Source organism: Bos grunniens, chromosome 18 (assembly GCF_055505025.1).
Source record: "Bos grunniens cultivar Pamir isolate PY7600 chromosome 18, Bosgru_T2T1.0, whole genome shotgun sequence".
NCBI lineage: Eukaryota > Metazoa > Chordata > Mammalia > Artiodactyla > Bovidae > Bos > Bos grunniens.
In genome coordinates this window covers 20,950,709-20,964,960 of record NC_141182.1, presented here as the reverse complement: position 1 = coordinate 20,964,960, position 14,252 = coordinate 20,950,709, and the positions used below count along the sequence as shown (strand labels likewise).

The following is a 14,252-nucleotide window of genomic DNA, read 5'->3' as shown; positions in this document are numbered from 1 at the left end:
GAGCAATCATCTTAGCACTGTGTCTTGTATGTCTGTGCTGTTGTCCATAGAGGACACTAATCAAGAGAACAGCTGATACCGCACACTTACAGGACCTGAGGTCTGTCCTAAGATGATATGTGCAAAGCAGCAAGCACAGTGCCTCAGTTACATGGCAGGAACACACTGAGTAAATTGAATTTCTTTTCCTTTTCTGATTTTTTCCCAACCTCATTCTCCCTTTCCAGTGGTCATGTATGGATGTGAAAGTTGGACTATAAAGAAAGCTGAGTGCCAAAGAATTGATGCTTTTGAACTGTGGTGTTGGAGAAGACTCTTGAGAGTCCCTTGGACTGCAAGGAGATCCAACCAGTCCATCCTAAAGGGGATCAGTCCTGGGTGTTTGTTGGAAGGACTAATGTTGAAGCTGAAACTCCAATACTTTGGCCACCTGATGCGAAGAGCTGACTCATTTGAAAAGACCCTGATGCTGGGAAAGATTGAGGGCAGGAGGAGAAGGGGACGACAGAGGATGAGATGGTTGGATGGCATCACTGACTCGATGGACATGGGTTTGGGTAGACTCCGGGAGTTGGTGATGGACAGAGGGGCCTGCTGTGCTGCGGTTCATGGGATCGCAAAGAGTTGGACATGACTGAGCGACTGAACTGAACTGAACTTTCTCCCTTGCTCTGATACTTGCTCATTTTGTGCTACTGGATAACTCATTTCCCCCTCTCAACTTCTCCTTTATCATCTAAAGGTTGGTCAGGGATGTCAGATTGTGTTAGTCTCATGTTCCAACATGCATCCATGTTTAAGGAGCACTGAATGAAGAATTGTGGAGCTGTGTTCAGGCTCAAAATAAAAGGGTCTTGGATTGATTGGTGATGTCTGCCGAGTATATGAATGTGCTGTATACTGACTTGGTTGGTTTCTATGTTTCTGCCATATTTAGTCTTCTCTGATTATGTTTCAACAGCTCATCATATGTGCAGGAAACCAGTCTAAGCTGCCCTCTTGGGGTGGACCAGTAGGGTCACCTTTATACTTAACAGTAGCACGTTGTTATGGCAACTTGAACAATTCAAGAACAATTCAAGGCTTGGCAGCTGTGAGGAGTGGCCCAGGGTCTCACTGCAAACCGTTTTCTCCTGTGACTTTTGGTCTTCTTGCCAGCTCTGTGGACCACAAAGGCACTCTACCTTTTAGGTCTGCTTGGAAGAACAAATGAACGAAGATCTGGGCCTCTGCATGGTATGGGTGATGAGACACCCCCGCTGTAGTTAAAAGTGGTGAACAGCATGGGAGTTGCAGAAAAGGCGGATTAAGGGTGACCTTTATCAAGCTCTGATTCACTCCCACCTTTGACTCTAAGCCTGAGCAGCACAGCCATGCCTTGACTCATATTATTTAAAGCTCCAGCCTCTTCTTTCCTCTTCATCATTTTCAGTTCATACTTTCCATTACTTTCTCCTATTTGGGATGAACAAAACTTGCTCTTCACCACCAGACTTTTTAGGGGTTCTGAATTCTTCTCAGGTATGCTATGGGGATCTCTGAGCAGGTATGCTTTGGGGATCTCTGGATCTCTGAGCAAATCAACCATCTTTTTCATTGTTCCCATTGCCATATTTCATTGTGAGGGTGAAAGTTTGGAATCATAAAGACCTTCTTAGTATATTAGATCTATTAACTAGTTATTTGTCATATGTATATTTGTCTCATACATATATATCATATATATATTACATATATGTTTTGCAGATTTTCCTAAAAGAGTATCTTGTGATTTTATACATTGTATCCTGTGCATCATCAAATTGATAATAAAAAGACCAACAACTCAGAGTTCTTTAGAGAAGAGAGAATCCAAATGGACGAGAAGCATATGAAAAGATGCTTAACCTCACTGCTAGTCAGCAGTATTTCTAATTAAAGATATAAGGCAAACATTTCAAGTGCGTTATCACCTCATGCTGGTGATGTGCCAAGGAAAAGGAGGCACTCACACATTGCTGATGGAGATGGAAACTGTTGCAGCCTGTTGGAAGGCAGTCTGGCAATATCCCTTCCTTCCCTGCAATACCATTCCTGGGAATCTGCTGCTAAAAAAAAAAAAAAAAAGACCAGTATATTATATTGTCTTTATTCTAGCATACCTTGTAGTGGGGTGGGGAAAAAAAAGAAAAATAAAATGAAACAAACTATCAAATAACAAAGGGATGGCGGAGTGAAATGTGGCTTATTCATCCACAGTATATGAATTGTAATCAATAAAAATAATGGCTTAACTCCCCTCCCTCCTCCCCATCCCATCCCTCAGGGTTGTTCAGGATGGGGGACACATGTACACCCATGGCTGATTCAGGTCAATGTATGACAAAAACAACTACAATATTGTGAAGTAATTAGCCTCCAATTAAAATACATAAATTAATTTAAAAAATAATAGCTTAAATCTGTATCATTTAACTTGGATGAATTTTCATAATGTATTGTTAAGTGAGGAAAGTTATATGCAAAGTCAGGTGTACAGTATGATACCATTTTAATAATAATGAGAAACAACAATAATTCTAAATACATATATTAATGCATATATGTATTTGATCAAGAAGAAATGTATGGAATAAATACACTAGGCCTATAACAGTTGCTGGGAGGTGGGGCAGAGGATTAAAAAGTGAGGAGAGAAGAAACAGGGAAAGGGGAACAAAATTAAATTACAGAATAAAAAGAAAAATATTTATAATAAAATAGTATATATTGGGTTGGCCAAAAATTTGTTCAAGTTTTTCCATAAGAGGATCTCATTTATGAAAAACTGTGTTTGTTCTTTCTTATGATATATATATATATATCATACAAATGTTAATGGAGACTGTCTCTGAATGATGAGGTTTCAGATGGGGTTTGCATTTTCTTTGTACTGTTTGATTTTTTTTTTCATGGTGGTCAAATAATGTCATCAGAACTGACCTCTCATTCTCTATATCTGAATTCTGTGTTTTGTTGGTTTTATTGTGTTTCTTTTCAAGTGATAACTAATATAGCAAGAAATAACAGAATATATTATTACCTCAGGGAGCCCAGTGCAAGAACATCTTGTTTGTAATAGTTCCAACAAAAAGTTCATACTCTGGTCCTACTTTGCATCACAGTCTACTTCTGAAACAAGTAGACTTGTTGCCAGGGCCAATGTTGATTGACCAGTTTGGGGTTACATGCCCAAATACCCTGAACTGACAGTGAGAGAAGGATGTTTGCTAAAGGAAACCCCATGTGCTCTCATCAGAATATGAGTAAATTACAGGGAGTTATTACCAAAATATATCCATTTTAAGTGGAGGGGAGGGAGGATCTAACACTGCCTTGAACAACAGTGTCAAATGCTATGGTGAGGAAAGTAAATAACTATTAGAGATTATAGCAAGACCGCCTAGAATTTGCCTAAGTGCATAGGAGAAGAAGGAAGCTTTTCCAGAGAAAGAGACAATTAAGCTAAACTCTTCTATTTGAATGTTTATCTTTCTCCATATATTAATCAGGGATTTAGTTGTACATACCAGATGCATGCTGATATATGATACAAAGTAGTTCATTTAAGGTCTGGGGGAGTTGGGGGATCAAGCTTGGATGCTACATACTGGGAAAAATGGTCTACCCTGCCAAGCTAGAACCATACTTCTGCCACTGGCCTAAGTCCACGCTCATGAAACTAGGGAATGATCATGAGAAACATGGACATAACTATCACAGAAGAAGGAAACACTTGCATTATGTGTGCCAGAAGAGTCATGTGGTCTCAGCCTTGTGATATTTGCTTCATCCTTTTAATCTCAAACAGATAGGTCTACTTGATGAGGGGAAGCTATTTGCAGAACCATAGCTGCAAGAGAGTCTGGGAAATGCTGTCTTTGCTTTTGTGACTTCTACTGTGAAAAAGAAATACAAGGAGTTTAGAATAGTAGTGGGTGAGCCATTCTGCATTTTCTATCATATTCTTGTCCATTGTATATTCAGCAGGATACCTACTCTTTGTATTCCACCGAAACTTCCAGAAAATAAGAATATCAATAACATGCTCTTGCTTAATATAATGAAACCTACCTCTCAAACAAGCAAAGCGGCTCATCCTCATATCCAAAAGGTAAGATCCAAATTCTTATCAGTCATTGGATTCATCTCTTGAGTGATGTTACCTTATTTTTCTGGTCATAATCTATCTTGATACTTGCAAACTATACCTTAATTTGTAAAGGTAATTACTGTGAACACTCATCATATGAGATAATAGGGAAAATAAAAATAGTTAATATAAATATCTAGATATTAGAATAAGGATAAGTATGGGTAACATCTTCAGTCTTTGATTCTGCAGTGTGTCATGAGCTCATAGTTAGAATTAAAATTTTTTTTCCTCTGCATCCCAGTTCATATTACCTTGGGGTTTATCTACTGACTCATTCATTTCTAGGGGTACAAGTCTTGGTATTACTAAGTTGCTGTTTCTGTCATCTCTCATTAAGTTTTATCACTGAAAATGGTAGTAATAGGAACCTTTGGGTCCCTCTCTTAAATTCTCTTTCTCCTTCAGAGTAAGCCTCGATCATCTTAGCCAGCACTTTCTTTTGAGGAACATAGTGTGGCCAACAGGGACTTTCAACTTCATATTCAATGGAACATACGTGTCCTTTATGGAAGAAGATATTTCTGCCTGAATTATCAAGACTGCTATATTAGGGCTGTGGAAATAAAAAAGAAATACCTTTTTAGGGGTTACTAGTTGTGGTGAAAGGAGCCATTCACCTTCCTGTTTGTGTTTCTATCTCTTGTCTCTTCAGTCTGTGAGAGAAATGTCCCCACAATATTGGTCTCTTGTTTGTTCAACGCACATGTTACATGCTATAGGACAGTTATCTGGTATCTCAAGATATTATCTCCAACAGCTGATAATTCAGTAGATCACTCTTATCATTCTGTAAGACCAGCTCCAGTGGATAGTGGGGTACATGGAAAGACAAGTAAATCCTCATGAACATTAGATACTGCCTTACTGCTTTTGTGGTAAAATAAAGAGACAGTGTTGTGTATGATACCATGATCATAAACAAAGCGTTTAGAGATTCTGTGCCTGGTGGGACTGTGGGAGACATGGTGAACACGGACTGCAAATCCATAGAGAGAATAAATATCTATTCCAGTAAGAGCACATTTTTGTTCCTTCATAAAGGAAAAGTTCCAGTGAAATCAGTTGCCACCAGGTAGCAGTCTGGTCCTCAGAAAATGATGCAGTATTTAAAACCCTGGTGCACTGATTGATGGTGATAGCCAGAATTAGTTTTGTTATTAAGCCTGTGCATTTCTTCTGTCTTTGCTTCCGTGACCACTTTGTCCATGAACCCATTCATTAGTGTCTGGAAAAACATTGACAGACATCCACAGGGATATGATTTGCAGCATTATTTTTGAGAACTTATACAGTGGGGTTCTTTTCTGAACACTCACATGGAACAAAAGTACTCTCATATTCTGAGCCCATTTAGAATCATCCAACCTTCATTAAAACCTTCTTGTTACCAATCAGGGAATCTTATTCTTTCCAAATGCCCAGACCTTGCATCATGAGACGAAGTCCTTAAAATCCTGCCTACTGGAAAACTCCCATTCTCCATTGTCCTTTAAGGTCATTCTTGAGTGGGTCTGAAATGGCACAGCTATCCATTTCTCACTGCCACCATTGATCAGGCCTGATTTTCCTCCTCAGACATCTGATCATAAGGACTCCTTATGAGTCCTGGGACTGCAGTGTGGCAGGAATAATTATGCTGAGAGTGAAAATAACTTACACCTTAAATATCTGCTCAAGCCCAATTCTATATATATCACATCTCCTTGATGATGGACCACTGCAGGGCCTCTCTGACTTTATGGTTCGGTAAATCAGACAACATCCACTTCATGATAGCAAGCTCTGTTTTTATGACTTCATGGCATTTAGGTGCTTTGAGAAAGCTGTTTTCTTCAAAGGAGAAAAGAGTATGGCTTTGCTACCAACTCTAAAGGCTGCAACTCTGATTCTCCTAACATTTGTTGCCTCAAGCCTTTAACAGTACCTGGACCATTCGCAAATCAAACATCACTGGATCTGAGGAAACATAAAGGCCACCTGACTGAGCTGGGCCAGCTGGAGAGTCTTCTCTTGCTCTGACGTTCCCTCTAAATTGGCAGCCTTATGGGTTACTTAATAGTTACTTTCGATATTTTCTGCTAATGGGGATAGAGAAAAATGCATTAGACAGATCAATATCTGCACACTAGGTGCCAGAGGCTGTATTGATTTACTCCACTGAGAAGACTACATCTGGAATAGTAGCTGCAATTGAAGTCAACACCTAATTAAGCTTAGAATAAGCCATTGTAATTCTCTAAGATCCATCCATCTTCTGCTGAGATTAAATAGACAAACTAAATGAGATTGTGATAGGGTTGATCTTCCAAGACTTGGTTGTTGGCACTAATCTCTGTATTCCTATAGGGATTAGGATTGTTTATGGTTTACTATTGTTGTACAGAGGTAAGGAGCTTCCCTTCAATCCTTTTCCCATAAACCTCTCACTCGAACAGTGTTCTGAGAATATCTATTCCTACTGTGAACTCAGGAACTAGTGAAATAATCAACATGGGTTCATGTATCCATTGAACCCACGGTTATGTGGCTTAGGCCTAAATTCTACTATCAACCCCACTCTAACCCTTGGTCCATAATTGCATTGTGAGGTCCCAGATTAGTGATAATTCAGAAGAATTCAGTCCAATGGTGCTTCAAAGTTCTATGCATCTCCTCTTTCCCACTGAACAGTTATCAATAAAACATAAATCAACTATGTGTTAGTCACTTAGTTGTGTCTGACTCTTTGTGACCCCATGGACTGTAGCCTGCCAGGCTTCTCTGTTGATGGGATTCTTCAGGCAAGAATATTGGAGTGGGTTGTCATTTCCTGCTCCAGTTACAATATTAGGTTATGTTATATTATAAAGAGAGAATAAGTGTATTGGGAAAAATGTACATCAAATATTGGAAAGACAGAAAATACTTCCTCGAGTGCTTTATTCTATTTTGGATTATTTGAACAGAGATTTTCTGAAGGCGGAGTTAAGAATAATATACAAATGGAATGACAATGTAAATATTTAAAGTATTAAACAAAAATAACTAAATTGAAACATAATTTGATTTAAATCTAATCTCATAATGGGGAAGTCCCCTATAAAAAATAAAGAACTCCTAAGTTATATGTACATGCAAATATGACTACATTAGAATACAAAAATCTAAAAATTGATAGAATAAGAGTTAAAACCCAAATAGGAGACTAAGATGAATTATGTGTAATAGACAAAAAGTTACATGTACTCAAATAGGTTTTTTTATATTAAAATTATGCTTATTCATTTTCTAAAAAATTAGGAAAGATCATGAAAATAACTAAAGAGACAAAAATGATCAATAAATACATAAAAATATTCAACCATAACTAGGATTATAAAAATGCTAATTATAATAGTCATTACTATAAATTCAGTCTCTTTGTATTATATAATTGCTATAATAGCAACCATATAAAAATTAGAAAATGTGTATTTTAATGATAACATCTGAGGTTTGTTTAATGATTACATCTAAATCAGCTATACTTCAATTAAAAAAAAAAAACCTTCAAAAATGACCCCTAACAGAAACCCCTCTGGGTCATCCTTCTAGCCACGCAGATCACCCTTCTGATCAGCCTTCCAGCCGTGCTGCCTGTTACAGTAATCATACTAACTTTGCCTCTGGTGGTTGTGCCACGCCATCAACCCCACTGAAATCAGAGGGTGCTTTTCAATGACAGTGTCTTGAATCTTCACTTCTAGCATGGAGTAGAAGCCACTACAGCCCTTTTCAAAGATTCTGCTGCTTCTGTTGTCAGTGTATTTCTCACTGCTTTGGTAAGGGAGTGTTCTTGAACACTCTCAAAGGTGGGTGAGTAGAATGGAATATAATGAATTTGCTCCAACATCCTTTCTCCCTGCATCTTTGTCATCTTCCTTCTACATTATATCATGAATATTGACTTTATTTACAGTATAACACCACAGAGTCAAAATTTCTGTCCGTCATCTGGAACCACTCCCAGCTGCTTGAATGAGCCCACTGATATTAGAATCTCTGGTAGATAAACCCACATCACTAAATTCAGTCATATTCAGAGTTATGTTGCTGCTGCTGCTGCTGCTAAGTCGCTTCAGTCGTGTCCGACTCTGTGCAACCCCATAGACGGCAACCCACCAGGCTCCACCGTCCCTGGGATTCTCCAGGCAAGAACACTGGAGTGGGTCGCCATTTCCCTCTCCAGTGCATGAAAGTGAAAAGTGAAAGTGAAGTCACTCAGTTGTGTCCGACTCTTTGCGACCCCATGGACTGCAGCCCACCAGCCTCCTCCATCCATGGGATCTTCCAGGCAAGAGTACTGGAGTGGTTGCCATTGCCTTCTCCAAGAGTTATGTTACTCCCTCTTTAATCTCACATATGTTTCCTGGGCTGTGTTGACATAGTTTAGCAAAATCTTGGCATTCTTTTAGCGTGTCCCTTCTTTTCTAGTTTTACTCCAAAATGGACAACCCAGGGCAGATTGAGATCTGACTCTGGTTTTAAGCCTGAAGCCCCTGTAGTATATTGAGTCAAATAAATAGTTGGATTTCTGTGATAGTAACTCTCTTCAATGAGGCTTTTATTGGTTTTAGGAAGCAGGGCCCGCTTCATCAGACAGCTAAAGATGGGCTGCTTCTGTTGGCGATGGGAGGTCACATTTGGAAAGTTAGAGGTCTTCAGAAGCCTTCAAACCCTCTTCACTCTCATCATTCTTATTCTAAACATCCTTTTCTTTCCAAATCATTTTCTAATTTGTACATAAGAAATCCAATGAGGCTGTTTAATTAATCTGTGTTGAATGTTGAGCAACCCACAAGATTAGCTTGACATCTTATTTTTGTAGCCACCTCCTTTTAGGTTATTCATCGAAACTGTGATTCTCTAATTATGCCTTAAATAGGGAATGAAATCTTTAATTTGTCATTTTATTTTTTAGACTTGCCTGTGCAGTTAGAATTAGCCAACCATTTTGGTAATCTGTTGCTACGTAATAAACCACTCTGAAGCTTAGTGGCTTACAACAGTAACCAGTTACTGCCTCTCACAATTTTGTGGATTGACTGGATTTAGTGGTGACTGCTGGGACAACAATCTGAGGGTCACCGTGGACTGGCATATTCAAGACAGGTGACAAAAAAAAAGGCTGGTAGTAGATTCTGGATGTTGGTTGAAGATTTAGGTGGGGTTGTCAGCTAAGGACACCTTGGTTCTGCTCTCTCAAGCCTTTCTTCCTGATTGTTTGTGCTTCCCCACAGCATGGTGACTGGCTTCCAAAAGAGAATGTTCTAAGAGGGAAAGGCATTTACTGCAGACCTAAGGCCCCGCCTCCGTAGTTATACAGGACTAATTTTGCTGTATTGTATTCACTGAAATCAAGAGACAATTGCAGTTTGGGGGAAGGAGGGAACAGATGGATAAGTCACAGAATTTGTAACCATCCTTAATCTACTGTATTAATCCACTCTATTTTTTCATTCTTTGTGTCTTGTAATGGTCTCTAGCATCATCCACTTAGCCCTCCAAAACCTTACAAGAGTTCCATTTTCTAATGCTAACTGAATCTGCATTGATTTCAGACTCAACCAGGCCCTAATCAATCTCATATTTCCCATTTCCTTGAAGATTGATTGCCTATAATCATCTGCTGTATTACTTAGCTTCTTTAATTGCAGACAAAATAATGCACTCTAACTAGTTTAAGTAGGAAAGGATTTATGATAGGTCATTAAGTCACTTACAAGAATTTCTAGGAGAGCTAGTGGAAGAAAATTAAATGCTACACAGCCTGGAGCAGAGAAGCCAAGAGAAAATCCAGTCACGTGTAGCATACTTTCAGTGGAAACCTTGATGCTTCTAACACTTGACACTCAGAATAGAGCTAGAACCACAACTTCGGCAGAAAAACTTCAAGTGAGCTTGCGGGAGGGCTTTACCACTGTGGCCTCATGGATCTCACTTCTGCTTTCCAGTTAAGTACATGTGGAACTCTAGCTGCAAGATATTTCTGTCTTGGGAGATAGCTTTGTTTTCCCGTCTCCAGGCAGATTTCACAGCTTTGATTTTCATTGATATTTTAGACTAGATACTTTTTTGGGGGATGGGGATCATCTTACATGTTGTAAGATACTTGGCAACATCCCTGGCCTCTATCCACTAGATGCTGATAGCGCTGGCCTGTATCTCTCCTCTCTTCTCCAGGTTGTGACAACCAGAAATGCTTCCAGTCATTGTCACATATCCCCTGGGGGAAAAACTGCCTCCTGTTGGGAAGTGCTCCTCCAGAGTAATAAAGCATGGTGGACTGGAGTGGGAATAGGACTAAATAAACTGCCATACTCCACAAAATAGATTAACGGGAGGTTGTTGTTGTTTGTTGTTGTTCAGTTGCTCAGTCATGTCCAACTCTTTGGGACACCATGGACTGTAGCCCACCAGGCTCCTCTGTCCATGGGATTTTCCAGGCAAGAATACTAGAGTGGGTTGCCGTTTCTTTCTCCGGAGAATCTTCCTGACCCAGGGATTGAACCCAAGTCTCCTGCCTTGGCAGGTGGATTCTTTACCATTGAGGAGGTTAGTGTTGAAGAAAAAGAAATTCCTTGATAGCTCAAGGATCAGTGATACAAAAATGTCATTTTAGATATGCTAATAGTATTTAGATATTTAGATATACTAATCCCTATATTAGTATATAGGGATATACTATATATTATATTTAGATATACTAATACCTATTTAGATATGCTAATGGCAGTGGAATGAAAAGTCCAGCTATAGAGTGGTAGATGAGATAGAGGGGAATGCTTGACCATTGTTTCCAATGATGTTCACAATTAGGGTTTAGAATAAGAGAAGTTCCTCCGACACAGTTGCCCTCAGATACACTCTCTTCAGAGCCCCTCTTTACTGAGGTTCTGGCAGCATGGCAGGGGCGATTCTTGCCATCTGTGTGAGTACAGAGTACCACCAGTCTGTCTGCATTTCTCTCCATTTAACTGTCTCAAAAACCTAATATGAGTCCATAAGTACAATATTGCTATCAGTGTCATCTGACAATTTTCTGCCCTCCATTCCTCGTACATTTATTACTTGAATCCAAGTTCTATTGGTTATATTTTTTAAAAGTGGCAATAGGAAACTAGTGGACTAGAGGAGGGAGGGAAGACTATCCGCATCATTGTGGATAAAGGATTTTTATTCTGTGCAGTTAAGGATGTCAGTCCCATGGGAAATTGCTTTTGATACAGAAGTCCCTAGAGAGACAGACGTGGAAGAGACAGTAATGTTATGTTGTGTGACAGCAAATGGTGTGAATGCCGTTGGTCAGCCAGCTCTAATCTTCATATTAAAACAAGTGTCATTGTGGGATAAGAAATTGAGTTAGCAGGTTTAATCTGCTCCTTCCTGATACCTTTATTAGTGTGGTGTATTCACTAGGCACTTACTGTGAGCTCAGTCCTATAAAAGATAAAAGACAAGTAGAAGACATTGTCCTGCCGTTAGCAACCATTATCAGTTATTCAATTGTATCAATTATGTCAGTTCTTCTCTTCATTTAGTGAGAACTCACAACATGCTAAGCATCGGTTGAACTGCTTTGCATACATTACTTCAGTAAATGCTTAAAATAACTCTTTAAGGGATATACTTTATTCCATTTTACTTAGCTCTCATACTACATTACAACAGGAGGACTTCCTACTTAAAAAAGTAGATTAGATAGAATCTAGACTCTCATAATACAATATCCAAAGTTCCCAGGATACAATAAAAAAAAAAATCACTGTTCATACCAAGAATGAGGAAAATCACACCTTGAGTGAGAAAAGGCAATCAATAGATGCCAAGACTACAATAAAGCAGAATTATCTGACAAGGATTTTAAAGCAGCCGTCTTATAGCAGTTATGAATTCTCCTGACACAAATGAAAAAATATCAAATGTCAGCAAAAAGTTGAAGTTATAAAAAAAGAACAAAATGGAAATTATAAAACTGAAAAATAAAATAACTGAAATAAAACATTCAGTGGATGGGTGAATAGTAGAGTAGAGATGACAGAGGATAAAATCTGTAAACTTGAGGACAGAATAATAAAGTTTCCTCAGTTTAAACAGGAGAGAAAATAAATGGAAAGAACAATGAACAAAGTCCTCGGGAACCTGTGGGACAACAAAAAGAGCTGACATATGTACTACTGGAGTCCCTGAAGGAGAGGAAAGATGGAGCAGTATTGAAATATTTGAAGAAATAAAAACCGAAACTTGGTAAATTTGGCAAAAACCATGAACCTACATGTTTACAAAGCTGAGTTAATCCCAAATGGGATAAACATAAAGAAATCTATGCCAAGACAGACCACAATTGACGTACTGAAAACTAAAGACAAATTAAACATCTTGAAGGCGACTAGAGAGAGACAAAGGATAGCTTAAGGAGAAGACAGAATTCAAGTGATTGTGGATTTGTCTTTTGAAACCATGGATGTAAGAAAAATGATGTTTGACATTTTTCAAATATTGAAATAAAAGGACTGTCAACCTTAAATTCTAAATTCAGAAAACTACTTGGACTTGGGGAAAGGAAGTTACACACAAAAGACTTGAACAGTAGAAGGGAATCTAGCTGTTGGGGAGACTGCAAGAATACATGTTGCCTCAAAACATAATGGGTAATTAAGGCCATTTTCCAAGTCAGCTACAGTTTTTTTTGCTTCTATGATTATGCCTATTTCTGTATTCTTTTAGAAAATATATTGGATGTCTCCCACCACTGACAGATCTCTACAAACATTTACTACGCTGTGCTTGTCTTCCCAGTGTGTGGAATTATCTTCTTGCTACTACTGGGGAGTAGCTTCTGGCCAGACTGAGTAGGCAAGGCTGCTTTAGGATTAGTGTCTGTCTGAGGTACCAGATAAGGCATTTGTGGATGAAATCCATGTCCTATCTTTGCTTTGGCCACCAGGAATTGCAATGACAAACCAAATTTCCCTGAAAAAGAGATTGGGTTGAATTGAATCAGATAATATGATGACATCAAATTCTGATCAATATTAGACCTTTGCCATTCAGTGGGAGTAGGTATTTGTTTATTGAAGACACATAAACAAAAAAGTTGGCTTTTCCGACCCTCTCAATGCAAAAATCTTAACAGATGGTTCTAAAGGGAGAAAGGCAGAGCCTCAGAAAATAGAGGTGATGAAGAAGGGTGGAAGCATTAATTACAAGGAAAGACAGAAAGTTCTGCCATTTGAGCTTAGACTAAAAGGCTCTATCAATGACTGGATTCTGTTCCTGGAAGGATCTAAGCACCTTTAACCATTCTAGGTTTTATTTAGTAAACTTTATCTTATGTAATATCCTTCATATTCTGTAAATATATTGGCTATATGTGGTTGTACCCATTCCTTAGATGAGAAAATCACTACACAGATTTTACATGGTATCTAGAACTTGATGCTATTTAAGTATTCTACCTACTGTATCGTAGACTTTTGCTATAGACTTAAATTTCCATGTGACTTAAATAATCCCCTCCATTCTGTTTCCTCTCTGGCAAGTGGACTCCAAATAGACTCTGCCACTCAGTGATGAGGAGGTAATTCTGTCATGATTAAATGGATCTTGCAAAGAATCATTGAAGAGAGGCCCTTTTCACTTGGGAAACCACAGCTTGAAGGCTCAAAGCTGTGAAAGATAAATTAACCTTCCCCCGGACTTCGTCCAACCCGCCAAGCAAACTGGAAGTAATTATTTTATGTGGAATGCTTATTGCCATTACAGTGGCAGGGACTTGATTTCACCATTTAGCAGACCCATCTGTTCCTTCCTTGGCAGGCACTCTGATCGCATGTCACCTGGGGCGCTGGCACTGCTGGGCTTTGATTGCAGGGTAGGTCCGAGGCTAAGATGTGGGCATAGAGAGAGAGTGAGAAGACCTGACTTCCATCCCTAGTCTAGCTGGAGAGGTGGGAATAAGAGTGAAATGATAAATACCCGATCAGACAGCACATATTCAAAAATTAGAAATGATGCCCTGTGGTCACAGCCCAGGCCCCGGTTCTGTCACTTGTTAATT

At 38.9% G+C, this 14,252-nt stretch overlaps 1 long non-coding RNA gene across 5 annotated transcripts in view; it reads left to right on the top strand.

The window, feature by feature from the left end:
- LOC147353209 (uncharacterized) overlaps window positions 1-14,252 on the top strand; it is a 159,477-nt gene that overhangs the window by 70,251 nt on the left and 74,974 nt on the right. Inside the window, exon 5 of one of the 5 annotated variants that reach the window (XR_015145455.1) lies at window positions 228-2,205. The exons of the other annotated variants lie outside the window; for them this stretch is intronic. This is a non-coding gene — a long non-coding RNA (uncharacterized LOC147353209). Of the gene's footprint in view, window positions 1-227; window positions 2,206-14,252 lie in introns of those variants that run through there. 5 annotated transcript variants of the gene reach the window in all.